Raw genomic sequence first — 16,165 nt, 5'->3', positions numbered from 1 at the left:
ACTGAAAACTTGATTGGCTTCAGCACTCTACAGCGATTGGGCTTTCGACAAAAACTGGCCCATTATATGACATGTAAGCCAATTCAATTTGGAACTCGTGATTTTGCATGACTCAGAATAGTCCTGGAATGCTGAGATTTGATCAAAATGTGGTTTATCAGCAATTGTTTTTAAATTATTTATGTAATGTTATGACCCAGAACAGATTTGTATTTCAAGATCATTTGAATAAAGCTTTAGAGTTTCACAATAATTTCCTCACTTAATTAGAAACTAGAAAGTAGGTCATTATCATAATGAAGAAATCCTTATGGTAAAAAATGAATTGAAAAAAAGGAGTGGAATTTTATCACGCTGATAGTTGATACATACCCAGGGGCCGTTCCATCAATCCATCTGTATGTACCATCCTCATCCATGTCTTCTAAGCCGATGTAATAGTTACCATAACCCACCATTAATCTCATGGCAATGAAATCCTGTTTATGTTATGAATATAACATGTATACATTTGGAAATTGATATCAATGAGGCAAAATTCAAAACTTCTCATTTCGGTGGAGAGGTGGGGGTGAACACCCAATCTCGCCTTCCCCGATTAAAAGATATCCGAGTCGCATGCATTGTGTTCCTAGCTAAATTAATGAAGCCCCCTCAACATTTTCTGCTCATTAGTGATTACGGCAATAGTTACGATGGGAATATTGCTCGAATATTCTGAAAATATTTAATCGTAGCTTTAGATGTCACGTTTTCCAGACACTACAACCTATAAAAATTTCTCTCTTTAAGTGTACTGGTGGAAATCGTGAGACAGCGGACACAAGCACCAATTTCAGTCGTCGCAGAATTTGCCAAAAATTGATCTATTTTATCTATCTATGTTTCTCTACGATAAAACAGAAAAGAATATAGAAAAGAGTAATGGATCTTATTGGATATTTAACAATAGTCTTTGTGGAAACGTAGAATATGTTAAACATGTGAAAGAAGGGATAATCCGATTACAGGAGGAACTAAAGTTAGAAATAAAAGATATGAGAGTGCTCCGGGACATATATGAAAATGAAAATAAGGAGCTTTTCACAAGCCTTTTCAAAGGGATTAGCCATAGATTCTTTGTAGATTTGTTTGTGAATTCGGTATAAAAAAAGATATATCGACTGCTTTAATATTCGAAGCATAGCTGTTTCTATACTGGCTCTCGGGGACCACCCCGGCGCGCCTCGGGGTCATATCAGGATGTTTGTTTGTTTTATTTTTTCACCTTGTAAAATAATCGTTTACAGATAATACAAGTCAGTGGTTACATTGAGATATAATACATAGTAGGAACAGTGCATAAACTAAAAATGTTTGAAGCGCAAACGTCTTTATAAGTTGATAATTATTATGTATAAAGAGAATATGGCTTTAAATAAGTAAATGTCTATTTAACGTGGAAAGGCGTGTAAAGACAGGAATTCCTATATCTCCATATCTGTTTATCTTATATATATGTATAGAAATACTGGCACATAATATTCGATATAATAAGGGTGCCAAAGGAATAAGTCTATCCAAGATACAAGTATTGGCCATGTACATGGGTCCTTCACCGAGGTTCATTGGTCCCAAATATTAAGTATATTTGTCCTCATATTAACTTGATCAATAACCAGGCAATATCTAAAGGTTGCACCTTAATATTTAGGTGCCTACATTGTGGAACGAGCAAACCCTTGCAAAGGAATATTTTGCAAGCCGGTTCAGTTACTGTGTTGGGCCTTTTTTCATAATGGGCGCTTGTGCCAGATTTTCTGGTTATTTAAAAGGAGTAGTGTTTGCCTTACTATTAGAATCACTTTGCCCACATTATTTACCTTTATAATACGCTGATGCAATAGGCACCTAAAAACACATTTTAATAATTAAGTAGCCTACAATTTGAAATAAGAATTCAACATTCTTTCAAAAAAAACCATATTTTGTTCTAATACAATGATTTTCTTAAAGTAATTATGCAGGGAAATGTACCATATGGTAGTTATATTATAAACTGGGTCGTAAAGGGCCTCTTGGGTTAAAATTAAAATTGCACAATATTCAGTTTTCATAATAAAATATTCATCTAAATTTGTGCCACAGTTGTGCTTTTATCACAAAGCACACGATTACGTTAAGATAATATGATTCATTGTTTAATACATACGTACGTTTTGGGCCCTTTTACCATAATGGGAATATTTGCCATCGATTTTTTTTTTCTCCATTTATATTTATAAAATAATGGTTCCCTGATCAAGGTTAGAATAATTTTACACATGGTCAATACAATACAACTTTATCATGTGAGCTGTGTTTGGTTAGGCCTTTATTTATAGAAAGAAAATGGGCATCCAAAACTATATCTGCTTAATTATTACGATTGCAAAGTAAAAACTGCTATCTGAACGTATTTTATTAAATTAGAATTTCTAAAATATATCATATTTTGACAAATCAGTGTGCCAAACTTGTTGTTTTTATCACAAAATGTACAGTTAATCTGGAATTTTAATACTATAAGGGATACATGTCAATAAGAGTTTTATTGAAAGGTTTAACTTCATAGAGCACCTGCTAATTAGAATATCATGTTTGCTATCAGTCTTGGCAATATTTTACTTCCCTATTTGTTCTGAAGAAATCAAAAGTTGCCAGAAAATCCCGATACATCATAGAAATACGTAGGCAACGGTTGAAAAGAACTAGCCACATTGGGTAAACTGTATAGGGTTTCAATAATACAACGTAAAAGTATTTACATTTACGTACATTTTGTTCAGCTGATGTGATGATTGGCATGTCACCCCCTAAGCTTTGACAGAGTGCACGTGTTTCAGAGAATGTCCTACCGATACCATCTAAAGCATGGTAGAAGACGTACCGATAGCCACCAAACACATCCAACCCTGATGAAGAACACTCCTGACATTCAACTGTAAGCACGGTAAGACAACATTGAGAATGACAGCAATGCTAGGAAAGAAATGTTTTATTTTCATGTGATTAAGTTTACTTTTATTTCAAATTAGCGTGAGTCATCACATTATAATGAACTGTGACTGCCGTTCTTTCGGAGCTCCCGCATCAAGTTACATTATAGAACTAAAATTATAAAGCTTCATAAAAAAATTTACATACACGGTATCAGATATTAGGCAACTAAAACGGGAAACGGCTTGAGGTATTATTCCACGTTTTTTAAAGAATAGAAGATAATCGAAATTCAAATGTAGGCATAAAGGAATCCTTTGACACATCATACAACCACGAACACATACACTGTTTCTAACTCTTAGAGAGATAATACAAACCTATTGAAGATGTCAACATCCACATCAGAGTGAATAACGATTGCAGTAATGGAAAACGAAACATTATCATACGTGTTAATGTGGTCAAGAAAAAAAAGAATCATTCACTTCATATGACAGGTTAAAAGCCAATCGTTGAAGTTGAATTCGTCTTTAAGATGTTTCCAATATATTATGCTCAGAGAGTGAAGTATAAAACTGCAATTGTCATTGACGTCGAAAAGCAAATAACTTTACATTACACATAATCAAATGAGTCTATTTCATACAAATACATATTTAGCAGCACTATACTTCCTCAAAGTCGTTCATCACCGTAAGGTCAGGAACGTTGAACTTCCTGTTGAGCCACATATAATTTCCTGAAATACGCTTGGGCTTACTGTGGGTTTTCTTTTTTTTTAACACTTTCATTTTCAGTAATTTTTTCATTTATTCATGTATTTCTGATATTTAGACAGGGTGACTCATCATCATTAATAATGGTGGTCTTCCATGAGATAAATATAGTTTTATGAAAGACGCCTTGGCTCACTGATTTTTAGTTTGTTCTTGCTGTATACATTATTGTGCATGTATCCCATGAACAACCGCGAATGGGCCGGGGTTAAAAAATATATATATATATATTCTTAGACCTATGTAATAAATACCAAAAAAATAATCTTATTATGAAGCTACAGTTTCCTTTTGAATTGCAATCCCTTCTCAATAAACAATTCATATACATTTTATGTGGGAAACGATTCCTTTACCATATCGTATCATGTGTATCTGGGCTTTTTTAGAATTAGAAGTCACGTTTCGACCGCAGAAAAATTTCCCCCCAATATCCATAACCTCTCAGTATTAAGGATTAGTTTGGGGATCGATTTAATTCCTATAAACGCCTGATCTGTAAGACTACGCAAACAATTGCTTTCTGTTTCAATTTTATTATTTTAATTTAAACGACTCAAATTTATATTCCTTAAATTATATTACAAACGACTGATGTGGAAGACTAAACGCACCCTTTCGAGACAAGCAGGGGGTGGGGGAGGGGGGGGGGGGCTTCTCGAACGGGTACGTTGAACGCGAACGCACCACACCGCACCGCACCGCACCGCACAGCATGGTTTGTGAGTCCAGGGTGCCACACCGGTGCGGTGCTGCGTATTCCGGAGCTCGCAGGTAGGACGTAGGAAATGCTGTTACTTATCATAATGCGAGTATGAGGGCATTCGGAGACCTATCCCATTCGTGAGACTTTTTGTTATATTCTTCCACACTAACATAAAAACAACGAAAAAGCTCTTCACCTTTCTCAGAACTCAGCCTTCTATTTGTGCACCACTGACTTCTGTTATAAATATATTTTTTTCTTCTTCAGGGTGCAGTTCTAAGGGGGTGAGGGGCTCAAGCCTCTCTATTTGAAATGGATTCCTTATCCCCGCCGCCAACCGAAATAATACCCCCCCCCCACAAAAAAGAGGGTCCCAGGGGCGCAGGGTATGGTAACCATCCTAGAAGGCATGTTCTTTAGAATTTGAAGAGATGTTGGAGGTTGTAATATCGACAGTGAAACATGTATTTATCCAATTAAGATGTTGTTTCTTCAAGGCAGAGATACACGAAATACGAAATATATACGAAATATCCTCATAACCTTTAGAGACGTCGGACCGGTATTAACCCTATTTAGCCCGGGGGGGAGCTTTAGAAGCCCCCCCCCCCTCGACATTTTTCGCGATAATTTTTTAACGCAAAAAAATCTTGCACTGAAATTTTGTGACTTTTTTCTTTCGAGTCTTGCGCATCTTTTAAAAGAAATTTTTCGAAAATCGGACCTACCATTACAAAGTCACGTGTCCTTTTGTCTTTGCATGTCAGCCCGAAAATCGCTCATTTTTGTGATTTGTGTACAAAACATATAGAAATCTCATTTTTCAAATTAAGAGAGAAATAAAAACAACAAAAACAATAAAGTACATAAGTTTAAAAAACAAGGAAATACATAAGAAATTATCAAAACAATAGATAACATAAGGAATAACCCTGGTTCTTCAATTTCTTGTGTTGTATTATTATTCCAAATGGTCTAACAAATATATGTAGTGAGAAAGAATGTTTAAATATGAATAATGTTTGATTTATGGGCAAAAATGTGAATTTTATGACCTTATTTGCATAAATTACCATAAATATGCAAATGAGTGAATTTTTCAAGAAATTGAAATTACCATAGTGTTCTATACACTTCACTTGACATTTATGCAAATTTTCGCGGCGATCGGGCGTTTCACGTCCGAGATCATAGGGGGGGGGGGCCTTAGAAGCCCCCCCCCCCCCCCACGCCCCCCGGGCATTGCAGTTTCAAAATAGCCGGGGCTAAATAGGGTTAAGACTCAATTTCCCAAAGACGAATAAACACATTTTGTCATACGTTCTAATGTACTGATGAAAATTTCAATTCATATAGGGGTGAGAAAAAATGTGAGAGAGCAAAGCGACAGAGCTGTAGACCTGTTCGCAGCTTTAACCCTCAAAAACTGGATTTCTAATACAATTTACCTTTCTTCCTGGGGGGGGGGGGTGTATAATCCTTAAGGATCGTGACTTTTCTTCCCTTTCTCTGTCTTTCTTTTGCATGTTCTTTTTTTTTTTTTCTTCTTCTTATTTTGCCGCCCGGGACAAATGCGCCCCCCCCGCCTCCCCATTCCCCCTTAGAAACGCCATTGTGCGCAGTTGCATACCTATGTTCCCTACCGTGATAAGGTATTACAACGATCGTACCATTCAAGAGCTTAGAAAAAGTCAATGACAGAACATAACAAATATGTTTGCTGCCATCTTGTGGCAAAAATTTTGTCTCCTTATTTAAGTAGTCTATGTTACAAACCTTGTTTTAACACGGGCAGCACTTATCAATTTGGCCTGCTATCAAATGAGAAATATTCAAGCCAACATGAGCCCCTATAAAATCAAGAATTACAATGAAATAAACATAAATTAGTACACAAAAAACCTACACCATTTACAACTTTGGGGTGAAGAGAATTAAATAGGACATAAAGGGGATAAAGTGTAATAAATATACGATATTTTGATTCAGTTAACCATACAACAGATTTAATAAATGTATGTATCAAAAGTATGAGTGAATTTGACTTTATTATGGTAGAGGCCTTTTGGGTCGATTGATTTTAACTCAAATAAAAGTTTACAGTAATATTGCACCCAAATAATTAGACTTGACACCCCTCCAGACATTTGGTTTCGTCGAGTCTCCGATATCAGCGATCGTTTCTTCTGTTTTTATTGCTTCTAGCTCATCACACGTGGAAACAATCGTGTGTTTTTGACCCGGCTCTTCTGAATTTATCTTTTCTGTGTGTTTTCGGATTTATTACTTCCACTATTTCATTCAACAAGCCAGGTCCTATTCACACCAGTGATCCAGATCATCGTGATCATTATCAACACACCTATTGCAGGATTTAACCCGGTTTCTGTCATTGCGTGCAATCTCCTACGGCAGCTTAGTGTAGCAGACGACTCGATCATCATGCCCGGCTTTAAGTGCAAGTTCCGTGACAAGGTATTGAGGCAATTTGTTTGCCCTATTTGCCGCTATCCTATGAGGGATCCAGTTCAAATCACCAACTGTGGACATCATTATTGTGATACGTGTCTTCAGGAATATTTGAGGTAAGTTACAAATAAATCATTTTTCTCTGGTATGAACAAAAAACATGAAATTGTACCATTAGGCTTTGCCTGGTAAAATGTAGGCCTATATTATTTGTACTTTGTAGACTTTAATTTTTGTTTTCTGCAGTTACTTGTACAATGTAGACTGTGTGCTAATGAAACGGTGATGATTTGTTCTGTGGTTATTGGAACTGAATCTGAGTCGTATTCCAAACTTTGTCTATTAATGTATGAATTTCATAATTTATTTAATTTTTTTTGCCTTTCTAGCACAATGTCCCAAAATCCAAACTGCTTTAATAATTGGATGGATAACATTTATTAAGAAACGTTCAAAGTACAAATTGACGAGTTTACACAAAACAAGTAAGTCTTTTTTTTGCGTTTTCATTCTTTATTGTTTATACTTCTTTCACGTTGACATGTTGTGCGTTCTATTTGCCATTACTCACTTTTAATATGTGCTAGAAGTCCCATGCTCATATGGTAATATATATATGCTGACTTGATTTGCATTATGCAATTCTACCAATTAACTTTACGCTTTCTTAGCAGTCAGGTAAAATAACCACCACCACCACATGTATATCGTATTCTAATATTTAATTTCTAACCTAAACATACACCTTTACTTAATGGCCAATACTTTCACATTGGTTTTATTGTGCATATTATGTGTTTATGTTCGCAACTTACCTTTTCATATTTACAATTCATCGTTCAAATCCTAACACATTATCGTTGACATATCAGTCAACTTGAATTCCACTGTTTAGTAATTATATTTGCCATTATTTACTTTTGATATGTGCTAGAAATCTCATGCTCATAATGGTAATATATTTATGCTGACTTGATTTGCATTATATAATTCTACCAATTAACTTCTAATTTTACTATTCAATTTCTAACCTAAACCTGTGTTAATGTTCGCAACTTACATGTAAGTATTTACTATTCAATGTTCAAATCCTATCACCTAAACATCCACCCTTACATAACATAATTATTTCCAATTGGTTTTTATTGTGCATAGTCTGTGCTTATGTTTGCAACTTTACATTTTCATATTTACAATTCATCGTTCAAATCCTATCACATCATCGTTGACATACTAATCAACTTGAATTCCACTGTTTAGTAGAAGTAGTGGTAGTATTAGTAGTAAGTCGTATTAGTGGTAATAGTAATACTAGCAGTCATGGTAGTATTAGTAGTAGTAGTAGTAGTAGTAGTAGTAGTAGTAATACCAGTAGTCGTAGTAGTAGGAGGAGGAGTATTAGTAGCATAGTGGTAGTACATGTATTATTATCATTAGTAGCAGTAGCGAAAATGATAACAATAAGAATAATAACAATTTAGGATTTATTAATTCTTGTCTACAAGTGCTGAAATAATTATTTCCAGCTGCAATAGCAGGTGACAACACTAGTTATCAATACAGACAAAGAGTGCAGTATTATACAGTTATAGACTGGCAGGGGGTGTAATACAACATTATTTGGACCGCTGAAGGGAGCTATATTTCCCAAGTGGTTATATTTTCCCGAAGCGCGCAGCGCTGAGGGAACATATGGTCACGAGGGAAAATATAACTCCCGTCAGGTCCAAAGAATGTTATATACCCCCTGCCAGTCAATAACTGTTATATTAGATAGCCTTGTTTTTTTTTGTGGGAGGGGGGGGGGGGGGGGGGGGGGGGGTCCATATTTTTTTTTGCCCTAAATTTTTTTCGGAGACAATCAAAATTACGGAAAAATAATCTGTCAAGATAGTTTAAGAAAAAAGAACCTTATAAAAACATTTTGGGAAAAAATAAAATTCTTACCCCCCAAAAAAAAAATTTCGGGAAGAAAAAAAAAATAAAAATAAAATTAAAAATTTACCCAAAAAAACATTTTTCGGGAAAAAAAGAAAATGTGGACAAAATAATTTTAAGGGGAAAAAAAAAATCATGAAAAAAAAATATTGAAAAAATGAAATGACCCCCGGTAATGGTGTAATGTGTGTAATTGGTAATATACAGTCCTCAAGAGGGCGACATGCATTGATTAAAAATATATTCATTTCACCAGCCGGTAAAATATAACCAACCAGGAAAATATAACAATTTGGATCCTCGCAATTGATATCACGTGACGAGCTTTGGACCAATCACATCTCGGTATCTGTCTAAGCTATCTAATATTATATTATATTTTTTCTACTGATATCTCGAAACACGATTAACATGATGGAATATGTCTTCATACTTTATACATATATATACATGACTCAATACATTTTCCTTTGTATTTGCACCTGCATCGAATCGTTCAAAACATATCTTATATCAAAAATAAGATTATAAAATCATTCGCAACAGATACCTCTGCAGATAGAAAAAATATATAATTTTCGACAATATTACCATCTTTTGTTACTCCATGGTGAAAGAGTTTTGTTTATACATCAATCACATTATTCAGAAAATGACAGTGCTGTAGGAAACCAACTTCCTTGAAGGAAAATAAGTATATATAAACCCATTTAAAGAAACTAATCCCATACCCTGACTTTCATGTGTAGTGGTGGACCTCAGGTAAAGTCTGGTGGAACACAACTATTTCTACCCAAATTTGTCAGACTTCTGCAAATCATGGTATTTCAAAAGGAAATCTTTCTTCTGATCTGTGATATCAAGAGATTTGGGAATAACGCGAATAGACACGGTAAATGAACTATAGACGGAGAAAGGAAAGTCACAATAGTTTTTGACGATTATTCATCCTTGTATTCTAATTTCTAAGTATATCATCATACTTTTTACAGTTATCAAGATTAACTTCATATTTCACGATTTTAAAGTATGGTTTCATCTCCACGGGATGATTGATATTTGGACATTAATTATATGTAATCAATTTTCTTGATAACTCAACTTATTGTGATGGACTCGTGTCTTTTTCATCTCATTAATTAAATTCTTGAGCTGCACAATAAGACAATAATTATGTATTTAATTCTTAATCATAGTACTGTTTAAATGCCTTCCACGTTGTCATAATCTCTCTGTATGGCGTCAGTTAATTCTTCGTAGTTAGCTTCTTGATCAGGTTTCTTCAGACCCTGGTAGGTATGATGGTCGGTGAGATTCTCATTGCTCTTAATATCGGTATTCAGACCCTGGTAGGTATTGGTGTTGGTATGCAGGTCTTGGTAGGTATGGACATCTGTCTTTGACGGATCAAAGACAGGGTTCTCATACTGCGGAGACGAATCAGACTCCTTCCCGTTAGACTTTGTAGCTGATTCATTGCTGAAAGTTGATATTATACAAGTATAAATAAATTGCTTTCATTAAAAAAAAATTGAAAGATTATCAAGTCCGAATAAAAGGGTTTATGTAAACATGTCACCATGACATGTGGGAATTATTACGGTAATTTTACAAAGCATGACATTAACATAACAAGTCTTTTAAACAGGATACCATAACATTTGAACAAGTTATGCTTATATTTACAGTGAATGAATCAAAAGAAGAAGAATAAAAAATGAATGAAATAACTTAATCGATTTAAAACAAAAATACATTCATTATTCCTCTTGTATTTTTGATGGTCATACTGTTTTAGCATCTTGCATGGAAATGTTCGATGAGAATGGACTAATGAGAGGGTCAAGTTAAATACAAGGCATCTCTCTAACCTCCTTCGCTTGTAAAAGATGATGATGATGAGAATTATAGCGATAACAATCACAACAATAGCACCAACAGCGCTTCCTACGACAGTTGCTATGGAACTTGAAGAACCTCCAGCCGAAGTTGAATTTGGTGGAGAAGAAGTAGTAGGTGAAGAGGTTGGTGTTGGACCTTGGATGATAGTGAAAAGGAATGACTGGAGTTAGAAATACCAAGACAGTATCCGAGTTAATAGATACATTTAAAAATGAATCAGATACTATAGATTAGAAATACCAAGGTAGCATCAGAGGTTATATATATATATATATATAATAAATGAATCTCATACTAGCATATGATCATAATCGATTGTAATATCGCGTGAAAACAGACAGGTCCAGTAGGTTACTACCACAGCAAGACATTGATGATTCATGTGAAAACAGGAACGATTTGTGTGTGTCCGCGCGCTCCACAGGGTGCGTGCATGTGTGGGTTTGTGATCATTGTTCGATTAATGGAAAATGTATTGACGTTGTAATCATCAGTATCTACATTCTTCATTTTTCGAAATATAAGCTGTTAATTTGTTTAAATTTGGTTCATGATATTTCAAGCATTTATATATTTCTTAAATATGAGTCGTCAAAATAACGCGTATAAAAAAGATGAGAGGAACGAGCTCAGAAGGCAGGAGGGAATAAATTATAGAACCTACCACTTTCAGTTGTAAATGTCAATGCTGGTCCTTGTTCTCCTTCACCGTTGATACCATCTCGTATCGCTGCAATCTGGACAGAGTACGTTGATCCTGCTTCAAGTCCACTGACGTTATACATGACCATCTCACTGGCATTTTCAGCAGACCTCTTCGATAAGGAACGGTCCGTATTGTTCACCATGCTTGGAGGTTGTACTTCTTTAGCCAACACGACATTGCTACCTGATCGCACGTATATCTTGTATCCAACAATAGGTCCTTCCCCGGTATCAGAGCTAGAGTCCCATTGTCTCCAACCGATGGCTGCGTGGTAGTATCCAAATTCAAGTATTTCTGGTGCACCATTAAAGCTTGGTAACGCTTCATAAGTAAGTGTCAAGACACAAACAAAAAGTAAAATTTAATTTTAAAAAGAATAAAATAATAATAATACTGATGATTATAACAATAAAATCAATCAGTTAGTAGCGCTAAAAATGAAGAGTACCATTGCGATTACAAAAAAGTGTAAAGAAGAAACATGAAATACATAGACTTAGACAAATGAAAATGGGTAAATCGCAATAAGTTACTTATGGAAGTATAATATGCTTAAAGGGATCTTTCAAAAAGGCAAGACAGGTAAATTCTCTGAAGGGAAGTGGCTTTACTTGTCCCATGGATATATTTTTCTTACTACCACTCCCCCCCCCCCATAGAAATATTGTGAAAACAGAGTCAGTTTGAATGAATCGCTCGTACATCGAATCAAATATTTGAAAGGCATAGACCTAAAAACATGACTACCTTTTGAGAAAGTTACTTACGAGCACGCAAATTTTTATCATTAAAGTAGATCGTTTTTTAAAGATATTGACCGACCCCCCGACCCCTTAATTAAACGTGAAAACAAGGAATAAGAAAAAGGTGGGAATAATTTTCTTCTCCCTGTTCCTCATAGAAAGCAAAGGATTTCACCCCAAATTACACTTAAATTCTTATATCTTATATTTCTAAACTATCAAACTAAAGTAATTTTCGGAACACGAATTGCGTCCAAGAAAATAAACTCTTTTTAAATCATGAAGTTATCCGTGGGTGGTCATAAAAATCACTCTTTCTCATGGATATCACAATAGTCCTTGTTGTACATGTTAAATATAAACCCCGAGCCAACATTTAAAGGAATGAATGGCTACAATTTTTACAAACTGGTGCGCATACAATTATGTTCTTTAACCATTTGTTTAATTTCTAGAAAAATAAAGATAATTTCCAAAAGCCTTTTTCTTCAACTTCACAGAGTATTATAGCAATTTTTCACCCATTTAAAGAGTGCTATGCAAATTGTTCATCAAATTAGTACAAAGACCGCTAGTATGAGAAACAACAGACGAAGCAATGTAAACTTGTACATGGCAATTATGCACTAGGAAATGCTTATAGTGCTTAGTGCTTACCAAAGAATTGTCTTGGAGGTAGCCTTATGAACACGAACTCTGAAGGGATTTCAGGATCTCCGACGAAGCAGTAAATTGCTTTCTCTGGTCCCACATCGACGTGAATAAATGAATTGTTGAGGGTTCTATCTATGTATATAGAGCTGCTTTGTGAAATCCAGCTCGCTGCAAAAAAGTCCCCAAGAGCAGCCTTGATGTCCGCGGGGCTGAGAGCTTGCCCTGGTGACGCCGTGAACGAACAAGAGAAGATCGCCACTCCTGGGTTGGTCTTCTCCGAGCTCGTCTCAAAGCGATCTAAAATTTGGTGAAAGAATAGAAAGAAATGGTCATCACCATCAGCTTTTTTTGTGACGTGGGCTTGTGTCGTGACGAGGGCTAGAAGATAAATCACGGGACTGTGAAATATCAAATGGTTTACGGTTCGAATCCCGCCACCCAGCCAGGAGCGGTTCTGAAAAAAAAACTTTTGAGGGAGGAGGGGCTGGGGCTTCCGTGCTTGGGATTCTTGCATACATTTTCTGTATTTATCTCGCGAAAAAGTGGGGGGGGGGGGGGGGGCTTGAAGACTTTTGTAGGGATGGGAGTTGAGAACCCCCACTCCAGCTCCCTCTTGAACCATTAATGCCAGCATCTGGCTCGATATACACTATGTGCACTTCTCAGTCTTCTCAAAAGGCCTAGATTGATTCCCAAAAACGAACAGTGTGCTAATGAGGGCTGCCTCAGCTAAAGTTATTGAAAACGTGTGGCTTATAAAAGTGTTATGTCTTTAAATATTATTTTACAGCATATTCTTTAAAACACAGAAGAGGGCAATATTATCCTACCTGTTTGGCAATGATCCCCTATCCATCTTGGATGACAGATGGATGACAAACAATCACCAGTCAGAAAGTTACAATCCTCAGCACCACCAGAACAATGACATGTCTTTGAACAAGAGCTGTAGCATCCAGAAACTACACGAGAAATGAAGTGTGTCGGGAAAGAATTACATTATAACAGTTCAGACTAAGTGGTTTATTTCTTTCGAAATCAAATATAATAGTTACCAGTGCATATATGTATTAGTTTTGCTCAAAACAAAAATGTGATACTCTTACCATTTTAATAGAAGGGTGATATTTTCTTGCATTAAGTATTATGAACAAATATCCTCAGTGACAGAAAAAAAACTTTTATAAATATACGTTAGAGCATCTTGCCCGAATACAGCTTTCCATATTTACAAAATTTCGCATAGCCAGCAAAATAATTCCTGTTAATGATGTTAAATATTTCCCTCTCAAAAATAAATCTCGCCGTTAATTAGGGACCCGAATCTTAGGAATTTAAAGATTTACAGGAGAGAAAAGGCAGCAGCCCCCTTCTCCTAAAGCCCCATCATTCTCACCTCGTTATTTTCAATCTTTATTTAAGCGCAATCCTTTGGCGTTTATATTGTTAAAAGGAAAACATAATGAAAGCTTGACTTCTCTACGAAAAATCTCACTGAAAATATCAGGACACTATCCGTCTTTTGGTCAATTCATGAATGTCTTAAGTTGTAGGAGAAATAGTGGGTGCTGTATGAATGGATTTATAAATATTAAACTTATAAACTAAGAATAATGTTACATTTTATACAGCTTGATGGGAAATCAACAGAATCAGAAAGATATCCAATGTCACATATTCCTTCAACTTCGGCACAAAATCCAGACTCCTTTTCGCACGCTGTGGCATCTCTGCAGTTACATTTCTGAGTGCAGTTAGCTCCAAAGTAGCCGATGGGACAAACAGACGGAACTAGATGTGAAGGAATATAAAGAGAAATCATGTGAATTAATAATAATAGCTTCTTAAAGAGAGGGCTCATCGCTCGTGGCGTTTTGACATTATCGCTCTGGTTATCATGGTAAAAGCCGAGCATATCAGGCAGAGCTAGTTTATCCAAGGAGGTGAAAGAAATGAGTCGAAATTCTTGTGTAATTTATTCAAATGCATTCGTGAGTTCTAAAGCGTAACAATTGGATGTGTAACATTCCACTTGGCTTTGAAGTTCCATGCTCCGAGCCTCGCTTCCACTGCAGGGATTTTTGGAGGCCAGGCACCATTTTCACATTTATTACAAAATATCAAATTGATGGCAAGATTTCAGTGTAAATCATAAACTTCAAATGGGAAATGTATTGGGAATAGTGCATCAAACAATTTTTCAAATTTAGGACTCCGCCCTTCCTATAATTTTTGTGCCAGAGTTGGTAACAGACAAATTAGATGCTGACAAAAACTCAATATTTTAGAATAATGCGCTAATTTATGCATGTTTTAATGTCCCGTTATGTAATCCATGATTTACAATCTTCGATAACTTTAAGTTTGCTAATGCGTGTTTTAGCGTTTTTTTTTGTATTTTTGCAGTTGGAAAAAAGGAACAAAATTACACAAGTTTGTGTTCGCTTGTTCTACTCTGTACACATTCAACAATGTATGAGAAATCATTGAAAGTGACAGTGAACAGTTGCTGTGATACCATTTTCTGATGTAGGAATTCTAAATCCTGAAATTTCATGCGGTCTTTTATCTCACCACCTGAACAGTTGCAGAATAGCGCACAACTTTTCGGCGGTTTGGAGCATGGGGTCAAAGGAGTGCGGCTTGATTCAAGTCCTTCTCTATCACGTCCCTGGTTTATCTGGTTCCCATTGGACATGAGCGTAACCTATATACATATATGAGGACCATGAAACCTTTTTACCATGCTGATGAACGAATAGGATTCTAGACAATGCAATGGGAGCGTTGTGTCATACCGATGTATCTTTACTTTCAAACATTCAATAATATACCCAAAAGTAAAGTAAATGATTGAACCTTGACATGCTGCTCCAGACCATCCTTGCGAGCAGTCTCCGGGACATTCCCCAGTGAAGGCATCACAATCTGCTCCATCAGTACAGTGACATTCTTGAAGACAATCAGCTCCAAACATACCAACCAAACATGCTTTAAGATTAAAAAAAAATATAAAAAATAGATAAGGTATATACAGACTTGTTGAACATACAAGGAACGTAAACCTATTGGCAATCTCATCTTAGTTTCGGCAGTAATAGATGTCACTTCTCTATTTTTCATGAAGATTCCTGACGATTTGTCAGATCAGCCCCCCCCCCCACACACACACACACTATTTACTTATATCCTTTGCTTTGAGATAACTATGATATCACCGATTAAACACTTACTTTCATTGCAGTAGATTCCTGTATATCCAGCCAAACAGGTACATCCATAAGGGTCAGGTAGACAGATCTGACTTCCA

The 16,165-nt window shown here is 35.8% G+C and overlaps 2 long non-coding RNA genes across 2 annotated transcripts; both read right to left on the bottom strand.

Moving 5' to 3' along the window:
• Positions 1-453: 453 nt before the first annotated feature.
• LOC105442672 lies at positions 454-3,405 on the bottom strand. Its single transcript, XR_004065093.1, has 3 exons — positions 3,339-3,405; positions 2,797-2,960; positions 454-479 (listed from the first exon to the last, which is right to left on the bottom strand). It is a non-coding gene; the product is annotated as an uncharacterized LOC105442672 (long non-coding RNA).
• Positions 3,406-12,864: 9,459 nt separating this feature from the next.
• Positions 12,865-14,620, bottom strand: LOC105442671. Its single transcript, XR_004065092.1, has 3 exons — positions 14,476-14,620; positions 13,686-13,817; positions 12,865-13,152 (listed from the first exon to the last, which is right to left on the bottom strand). It is a non-coding gene; the product is annotated as an uncharacterized LOC105442671 (long non-coding RNA).
• Positions 14,621-16,165: the final 1,545 nt, after the last annotated feature.

Source organism: Strongylocentrotus purpuratus, unplaced genomic scaffold, assembly GCF_000002235.5.
Source record: "Strongylocentrotus purpuratus isolate Spur 01 unplaced genomic scaffold, Spur_5.0 spur5_scaffold_2, whole genome shotgun sequence".
NCBI lineage: Eukaryota > Metazoa > Echinodermata > Echinoidea > Camarodonta > Strongylocentrotidae > Strongylocentrotus > Strongylocentrotus purpuratus.
This window is presented reverse-complemented; position numbering and strand designations above follow the sequence as displayed.